At 38.8% G+C, this 10,000-nt stretch overlaps 1 protein-coding gene across 2 annotated transcripts in view; it reads left to right on the top strand.

Moving 5' to 3' along the window:
• The first annotated feature begins 5,097 nt into the window (after positions 1-5,097).
• Positions 5,098-10,000, top strand: part of LOC135112323 (uncharacterized) — a 34,008-nt gene continuing 29,105 nt past the window's right edge. The window contains exon 1 of one of the 2 annotated variants that reach the window (XM_064026662.1): positions 5,098-5,227. The gene's annotated coding sequence lies outside the window, so the exon portion shown is untranslated. Of the gene's footprint in view, positions 5,228-5,268; positions 5,404-10,000 lie in introns of those variants that run through there. The other variant, XM_064026664.1, reaches the window with a different exon arrangement.

Here is a 10,000-nt window from a genome sequence, read left to right as displayed (position 1 = left end):
CAGAGCGGAGGGCATCCCTGTGGGTCGGTGTGAAGGTAATGGAAACATCTGGGCCGGGCTGATATGTCCATGCTGTCAATATGAAAGGGGGCGACAGTCATTGCCGGAACGTCTTACTCAGTTTAGCATTTATGATCAAGCTTTTGTGATGTAGTAAGCTTCCAATTAGCGTTGCCAGGCTTAAGTTCTATTGCCTAAGCTTCCACTGTCATGTACCTGGACGTTAAAAGTAACAATAACAATGATAATGATAATAGTAGTAGTAGTAGTAGTAGTAGTAGTAGTAGTAGTTGATAATAGTACCAGTAGTAGTAGTAGTAGTAGTAGTAGTAGTAGTAGTAGTAGTAGTAGTAGTAGTAATAATAATAATAATAATAATAATAATAATAATAATAATAATAATAATAATAATAATGATAATAATAATAATAATAATGGCTCACAGTATGCTAAGGGGACTAGAGTGTAGAAATTTCTATGGATGGCTTGGTGTTTTCATTGGGTTGTTCAAAGATGAACATCATGCTTACAATCAATACTCTAATAAGTGTATGCCTTACCCTATCAAATTTACCTTTGGCCCAGTCTAAGAAGGAATAGTTGCCTGCATACACCATCTCATTTTAGCAGAAATAAGAGAATTTAACAAGAGCATGACCGCAGTGAGGAAATGGAGGGTGAATATCTACACATAATATACCTCAGTCATAAGTAAAAACTAAATGGAAAAAAAATAATAACTATAACGTGTGCTAACCTTATAAACAACGAAACGATAAAACACGCTCTTAAAACCGTACACCATACAGCCATCACAAACAAGAACCAAACACAATCACCACAAACAAGAACCAAAACACAATCACCACACACAATCACCACAAACAAGAACCACACACAATCACCACAAACAAGAACCACACACAATCACCACAAACAAGAACCACACACAATCACCACAAACAAGAACCACACACAATCACCACAAACAAGAACCACACACAATCACCACAAACAAGAACCACACACAATCACCACAAACAAGAACCACACACAATCACCACAAACAAGAACCACACACAATCACCACAAACAAGAACCACACACAATCACCACAAACAAGAATCACACACAATCACCACAAAACAAGAACCACACACAATCACCACAAACAAGAACCACACACAATCACCACAAACAAGAACCACACACAATCACCACAAACAAGAACCACACACAATCACCACAAACAAGAACCACACACAATCACCACAAACAGTTAAGGGCTCACATCAGCACAAAGCCTAATAGTGTTGTTATTATTATGGTTGATACTATTATTGTTATTCTCCTAGTTATTATTTACCTTTTTAATATTTACTGCTTATAATGCACTATCCACCTGGCATAAATTCAGTTAAAGCATAAGTTTGTTCATTATTTGGATTGGTGCGTCAGTACTATAAGTAGTGTGTTGGCTTCCCTGCACTTGAACTTCACCGTGTTGACTGAGAAGCCGGAAACCCCTCCAGGTGAGATAACCAGGTGAGCGTGTCATTATTATAATATTATTTTCAGCCTTGCTGTTCTCGGGTAGGGGAGGCACAGACAGAGTGTAGAGCAAGCAGAGAAATTGATAAAACTTTAACCTGGTATATGCCTGAGTGTTGAAAGCGTAAAACTGTATCAATGTTTGTCTTCCTTTACATAACGAATAAGACTTTTCTGTCCTGTCAAAATAGTTCACCAGTTTTCATTTTCTTTCTCATGCATTTCTCATACCAGTTTAAAATTCTCCCAATGACTTGCCGTTCATTAATTTGACACACACACACACACACACACACACACACACACACACTGACTCACAGGTACAGTACAATACATACAGTCGTGAAGCACGCTTGATTTAAGAGTAGTACTCCAAGTCACATGAGAGGAGCTGCGAGACTCCGTGTACACACCAGCGATAAGCTTAGCTGGGCTGTTGTTAGACAATAACAGAAATCGATGTAAAGTGAACAGAATCAAAGATCCAGACAACAAAGGAAAACACATCAAAGAGAGCTGTCAAAAGGCCATCCACCCTACAGACAATTGAACAGAACTGATAGCTGCCTAAACAAACATAATACAATCGTGCCGCCCCTGCATCACTGTTGTTGTGTTGACAGCTGCGGCACGAGTTCCACACTCAATTTTTGCACTGTAATATCATACTCATAAGATACTAATATATTCCTATTTTTTTGAGGTTGAAAAATGTAATGTAAATTAATATTACCTTCTTTTATGTAGACTTTTAACATTCAAGTTCGAAAATATATCGCTCATTAGCTTTCTTTAACGCTAAACAAAGCACACACACCGCGTGTTGATTTTACTTTTACTTTTACATAAGAACATAAGAAATAAGGGAAGCTGCAAGAAGCGACCAGGCTTACACGTGGCAGTCCCTGTATGAAATATACCTACCTATTTCCATCTATTATCCCCATCCATAAACTTGTCTAATCTTCTCTTAAAGCTCTCTAGTGTCCTAGCACCAACAACATGATTACTTGGTCCGTTCCACTCATCTACCACTCTATTTGAGAACCAATTTTTTTTCCGATCTCCTTCCTAAACCTAAATTTTTCAAGCTTGAGCCCGTTATTTCTTGTTCTACCCTGGTTGCTGATCCTAAGAATTTTGCCTATATCCCCCTTGTTATAACCCTTATACCACTTAAAGACTTCTATCAGGTCCCCTCTTAACCTACGTCTCTCTAAAGAATATGAATTTAACAGCTTCAACCTCGCCTTGTAAGGAATACTCCTCATCCCCTGTATCCTTTTAGTCATTCTCCTCTGTACTGATTCTAATAGACCTATGTCTTTCCTGTAATGTGGGGACCAGAACTGCACAGCGTAGTCTAGATGAGGTCTGACCAGCGCCAAGTATAACTTTAATATTACTTCCGGCCTTCTACTTTTAACACTCCTAAAAATGAATCCTAGTACCCTATTTGCCCTGTTTCTGGCTTCTATGCATTGTTTCCCTGGACGGAGTTCAGAGCTAACTATAACTCCTAAATCTTTCTCGTACCCTGTACCTACCAGAGTTTGGTTGTTTAATGTGTACATGTTTAATGTGTGGGTTTCCTCTACCTACGCTAAGCACTGTGCATTTATTGATATTAAATTGCATTTGCCATCTATCTGTCCATTCATTCATTCTATCTAAATCTGCCTGCAAGGCGATGGCATCCGATTCTGACCTAATTAATCTACCTATCTTTGTGTCATCCGCAAATTTACTAACATCACTACTAATTCCACTATCCAAGTCATTGATATATATTAGAAATAACAATGGCCCTAATACTGATCCCTGTGGCACCCCACTAATTACATGACCCCACTCGGATTTCGAGCCGTTTATTACCACTCTCTGTCGCCTGTCACTAAGCCACGACCCTATCCAGCCTAACACCTTCCCATCTATCCCGTGTGCCCTAACCTTTCTCAGGAGCCTTTGATGGGGTACCTTGTCAAATGCTTTACTAAAGTCCAGATATAAGATATCATAACTATCTCCATTATCTACTGTCTCGTACACCTTACTGTAAAAAACTTAACAAGTTTGTCAGGCAAGACTTCCCCTTCGTGAAGCCATGCTGTGACTGATTTATTAAGTTATGTTTGTCTAAATGTTCCCTAATGTTCCTCGCTATTATTGACTCTAACATTTTACCTACAACTGAAGTTAAGCTGACAGGTCTATAATTAGTCGCTAAAGTTTTATCTCCTTTCTTAAAGATGGGTACTACATTAGCCTGCCTCCACATTACTGGTACTTCACTCGACTTCAGTGATTTCCTAAAGACAGAAACTAACGGCTCACTAATAATCTCTTTGCATTCCTTAAGTACTCTGGGATATATTTCATCTGGTCCTGGTGTCTTGAACTTTTTTAGCCTATCTATCTCCTGTTCCACTATCTCCCTAGTTAAGGTAATATCTGTCAGCTTCTCATTCTCATCTGCTCTGAACACCTGTTCACTATCTGACATATCCTGCATGTTTCCCTGGGTGAAGACAGTTAAAAAATACTCATTCAGAAATTTACTAATCTCCTCCCCAGAACTAACCAGCTCCCCATCTGCTGCCTTTAATGGACCTATAGTATCCTTATTCTTCGTCCTGTATACCTGATAAAATCCCTTGGGGTCCGTCTTCGCCTGGCTGGCTACCTTTAGTTCATAATTGTCCTTAACTTTCCTCGTTAACTTCCTGACTGTTCTAACTAATTCATTATATTGTGTCCTTAAAACTTCTTCACCTGCCCTTAATCTCTTATACTTCTCTTACGCCCTATATAATGTTTTAACCTAGCAGTCATTCATTTAGGGTAATTTTTTTGTGATCTTATTGTCCTATACGGGATATTTGCTAACTGACCTATATGAACTTTATCTAAGAAATATTTATACAATTCATCTACATTTACCTCACGTAATCTCCTCATTTCGGCCCCTACCATCCTCTCCACTCCCTCATCTATTCTCCTCGACCTCACCTCTCTCATTTCAGCATGACCTGACATTCTAACATATTCACACCTATCTCCCCCTTCCTCTTTCCTCCTCCCCTTCCGGACACATCTTCCCTCCTTTTGTCCTACACCCTCACTCCTCACCTCACCTCTCTCATCCTGCAGTTTTACTTCTGCTTCTACCTAAAAGTAACTTGAGAAAATTTTTATCTTTTCTTGTAATAACTTGCTTTTAGCTAGGGTCATACTTAATAGTCTCTTAGGACTTCCAGTACATGAACCAGTGGGGCAATCCCTCCACCCTTTCTGTGATCATCTTGTGCTGGAATTTGTAAGAGGTTATTAGGAAATCGAAGACCATAAATGAAAACTAGGTATCACCACTCTGTTTGGAAATTTACTGTTTGTGAAAATGTGCTTACCTACGTAGTATTTGATAGATAAGCCTGTTGATAACACATTTATTTATTTATTTACTCATTACAATATATTTATTAAAATTAAGTTTCAGTAATAATATAGGTATAACTGGAACTAAAGATATTGTAATTGTGAATTGAATTCGTTTATATGAAGGAATGCTGATCTTAGTCACACCCAAGTCGTTCCTGTCCCAGACCCGTACCAGTGGAGCAGCCAGGCGGAGCACGTCAGCCAGCTCTTCGTTAGCACGGGACCCGGAACACTGCAGGTTAGTGGCGCTCACCACCAATAACTAACTCGTTGGATTATTCGCTCTGTTAATGAGTATGGCTCTCGGTGATCATTGTACAGGGAGGTTAGTGTGTACCAGTGAGGGTGGATCAAAGGGACTTCGCCTTGACAACTCCTGTAACTCATCGATTTCTCCCTCAATACCGCAGTGCTGTACGTAACCTGTGCAATCTTTTACAGTTGTTTTCAAATCTCTCTCTCTCTCTCTCTCTCTCTCTCTCTCTCTCTCTCTCTCTCTCTCTCTCTCTCTCTCTCTCTCTCTCTCTCTCTCTCTCTCTCTCTCTCTCTCTCTCTCTCTCTCTCTCTCTCCAATGAGCCTGTCATTTATTGAGGTATCGGGCTTCACATATCTGGGGGTTCCACTCATACCGCTCATCTAAATAGGGTGGAATCAAAAGCTTTTCGTTTCATTAACTCCTCTCCTCTGACTGTCTTCAACCTCTCTCTCATCGCTGCAGTGTTGCATCTCTTGCTATTTTCTGCCACTATTTTCATGTTGACTGCTCTTCTGATCTTGCAAATTGCATGCCTCCCCTCCCACGGCCGTACTGCACAAGACAATTCCTTCTCTCTCCCCTTTTCTGTCCACCTTTCTAATGCAAGAGTTAACCAGTATTCTCAATCATTTTTACTTTTTTTTTTTTTGGGGGGGGGGTAAACTGTGGCACTCCCTGCCTGCTTCAGTATTCCCACTTCCTATGATTTGAACTCTTAAGAGGAAGATTTCAAGACATCATTCAATTTTTGACTATTGCTTTGGGCACTAATCAGGGACCAGCATCTCACTGGACCTTTTTTTTTTTTTTTTATGGGGGGGATTTTTGTTGACCTTGGCTGGTGTCCCACACACACAAAAAAAAAAAAAAAGACTAGTGTACTTTTGCTTGTCACTCAGAGTCTAAGTCAAAGATGTTGGCTGGTGGCTCTGGTGTGATTGGGGATGGAGTGGAGCTGGGCAGATTGGCAGAGGAGGTTGATAAGGGCATTCGGATTATCTGATATTCAGCTTATTTAGGTTTAGTTTAGCGAGGTTTTACTGTGTGTGTGTGTGTGTGTGTGTGTGTGTGTGTGTGTGTGTGTGTGTGTGTGTGTGTGTGTGTGTGTGTGTGTGTGTGTGTGTGTGTTTACCTAGTTGTGAAATATAGGACGAGCCACACTAGGCTCGTGCTGTCCCGTCTCCAAATCAACTTTAATCTAGATTTTCTTTAAATTTATTGATGGTCTTTGCATCCTTAAGTTCATTCCACACTGTTATACTTCTCTGTGGGAAGCTATGTTTCTTGATGTCTCTTCTGCAAACATTCCTTTTCAATCTCCTTCCTTGTCCTCTTGTGTCTCTCGTATCTGGTATCATGAGGTCTTCTCTGTCCAACTTTTCCATTCCTTCCAATATTCTATATATTACTATCAAATTACTTCTTTCCCTCCTTTTTTCTAGTGTAGTCAGGCCCAATTTCTTCAACCTTTCCTCATAACTATACTCTCTTAAGCTTGCAGGGATTTTAGTTGCAGCTCTCTGGATTCTTTCTAACTTTCTTGTATCCTTTTCAAACTTGGCTACCACACTAATACTGCGTACTCCAGTCTTGGACATATCATCATTGTTATCAGTTTTTTTTTTTTTTTTTTTCTTTTATATCATCATTATAGGAGATTGCTATCTTGATGTTTCTCAGCAGATGATATGTTTTTCCTCTAATTTTGTTTATGTGCTTCCCAAATGATAAATTATCAGTAATAATTACTCCTAGGTCTTTTTCTTCTGATCTTATAGAGATTTCCTCATTCCCTAAATAATAGTTGCCAACTGATCTTTTCACACTTTCCAAACCTCATCACACTACATTTTTTAGCATTAAACTTCATGTTCCATCTCAATGACCATTCATTAATCTTAATTAAATCCTGATTTAAAGCATTGCAATCCTCTTCATTTGTTACTTTCCTCATAATCTTAGCATCATCAGCAAAAGCTTCGTGTAACTTTCTACACCTTCTGTCATATCATTTACATAAACTGCGAACATAATAGATGCAAGTACCGAACCTTGTGGGACTCCACTTATTACCGTTCTCCAGTTTGACCTGCTGCCTTTAACTACTGTCCTCATTTCTGTTTGTCAAAAAGTCAGTCATCCACTTCTCCAATTTTTTTCAAATTTACATATTAGTCTTCTGTGTGGAACTTTATCGAATGCTTTTCTCAGATCTAAGTATATGCAGTCGGCCCATCCATCTCTCTCTTGCATTATATCTATTACTCTTGAGTAGAAACTTATCAAATTCGTAACACAAGATCTTCCTTTTCTGAAACCAAACTGTTTCTCTGTTATCACCTTGTTTATCTTCTAGGTATTTCACCCATCTGTTCTTGATAATCTTTTCACAAATCTTCACCACCACACTTGTGAGCGATACAGGTCTATAATTTAATGGATCTTCTTTACTTCTGGTCTTGTGGATTGGGGGTAATATCCACCCGTTTCCAATCTATGGGTACTCTTCCTTTTACCAGGGTAGTGCTACTTATATTGTGCAACGCTGAGACTAATTGTGAGCTACACTCCTAAAATCCAACTGGAGACACCATCAGGACCCATTGCTTTCATTACATCCAGGTCTTCCAACATATTCTTTACTTCTACTAATGTTTTAATCTCTTTTAGGTCAGTCCCTTTTTCTAATGCTGTCCTCTCATCTCTGAAATAATTTTTCTTAGTAAACACAGAGTGGAAGTATCTGTTAAACACTTCAGCTACCTCTTCTGGGTCTTCCACTGTCTCTTCTCCAGTTTTTACCACACTTATTTCATCTTTACTCTTTAATTTTCCATTAATGAATTTATAAAATAATTTTGGTTGGTCTTTACATTTCTCCACAACATTCCTTTCATAATTTTTTCTGTTCATCTCTGCGAGTTTTGATATTCGTTCCTCTTCCTTGTATAATTGTTCCACAGGTCCAGTCTCTTGTTTTCCTTCCACTTGTTCCATGCTTTTTTTTCTCTCCAATCTAGTTGTTGCACATCTGTTGTACCAATCCTTTTTGAAAAGGTTCTCTGTTGATCTTTTGGGTACCCATTTCTCTACTCCCTTATTTATAAATGTCCAGGAAAGCTGCCCACTTTTCCTCTATGTCCTCCTTTTTGAATAACTATGTTTACAATTCACTTCACTGAAATACTTTCTAAGTTGTCCAAAGTTAGTCTTGCAGTAGTTTAGCCATTCTTTTCTGTGGTCCTCTTGTGTGTGTGTGTGTGTGTGTGTGTGTGTGTGTGTGTGTGTGTGTGTGTGTGTGTGTGTGTTGTGTGTGTGTGTGTGTGTGTGTGTGTGTGTACACACACACACACACATATGTATATTGTTATGCCCCACGGGGGGATTAATGGGGGACTGGCAACTCCTTAGGGGTTGCCATTCCCAACCACTAAGCAATGTTCTATCCAATCGGCCAGTGGCATGGCATGTCTCAATTCTTGACACCTCTGCCTCCAGGTGTTTGGGTTGGGCACGTTTTCTTTTTTTCTTTTTGCTTCTACACACCTGGCATTATACCATTCATGTTTCCCAGTTTTCACTTTATAACTTGGCACAAACTTGCACCCCCTCTCTGTACTTGCTCAAAAACATCTCATATTTTTCTTGCACTACTTTACCTTCAAATAGCTCTTTCCAGTTAATTTTTCCTTGAAATTTATTAAGTTCTGCAAAGTTTGCTTTAGGACAGTTCTGCCTCCCCATTTCTGTATTCTTTCCTGTGCAACACTGTTTCCTCCTGTGGTACAATTTCTATTATCACATGATTGCTTCTTCCCATTGGACTCAATGTATACCGGGTCTACTTTCTGGGGTTTTTTATAAACACTAAGTCCAACTGTGTTGGTTCTTCTTGTCTGTATTTTGTAGGCTCATTCACTGTCTCATTGTATTCATCATGGTTTGCACAAGTTCTTCACTCCATGACCTGACATTCTCTTTTACTTCCATCTCCTTCCAGTTAATTGTTTTAGTATTGAAGTCATCTACTAAAAGCACTTTGTTGCTTTTCCTTATCATTTCCTGTATATTTTGTTTTTGTTTCTAGTTGCATACTTTTAAATTTATTGGTCTTCCACGCATTAGTTTTTGGTGGTATATACGTCAATGATTTTCCTTTTTTTTTTTTTTTTTTTTTTTTTTTCTTCTCTCACTTCCTTTGATCTTAATCACAACACTTATGTTTCCACCATTCCATCACCATATTCCATTTCCTGTCAACAATATCCCCTATTACCAATATCATCACTTCCCATCTCTCCTTTTTTTTTTGGTCTCTCCTCCTCATGCTATGTCTTCCTTTGCAAATCCAAACTCTTATTTCATCTTTTAGTTTGGTTTCTGTTAAACATACCACATCTGGTTTGTTGTTCTTTGGCTCGACACCCAAACCATCTACATTAGTATACATAATCTTTAATTGTGTATCATGAGGTAGATGGTTTGGTGTTGAGCCTATTGGAACTTAAAGATTACTTATAGAACAATAAACCAGATGTGGTATGTTTAACAGAAACCAAACTAAAGAAGGAAATAAAATTGGGATTTGCAAAGGAAGGATATAGCACATGGAGGTGTGCACATGCGTGCGTGCATGCATGTGGGTGCATGCTTGTGTGCATGTGTGTTCATGTGCTGTTAAGCCTGTGGTAATTGTGGCATTTGTATCAGAATAGTCATTATTTTCAACATAGTGACAAAACCTGTCAGAATTA

This window comes from Scylla paramamosain, chromosome 23, assembly GCF_035594125.1.
Source record: "Scylla paramamosain isolate STU-SP2022 chromosome 23, ASM3559412v1, whole genome shotgun sequence".
Taxonomy (NCBI): domain Eukaryota; kingdom Metazoa; phylum Arthropoda; class Malacostraca; order Decapoda; family Portunidae; genus Scylla; species Scylla paramamosain.
Note: the sequence above shows the minus strand (reverse complement) of the source record. Positions and strands in the feature narration are given on the sequence as shown.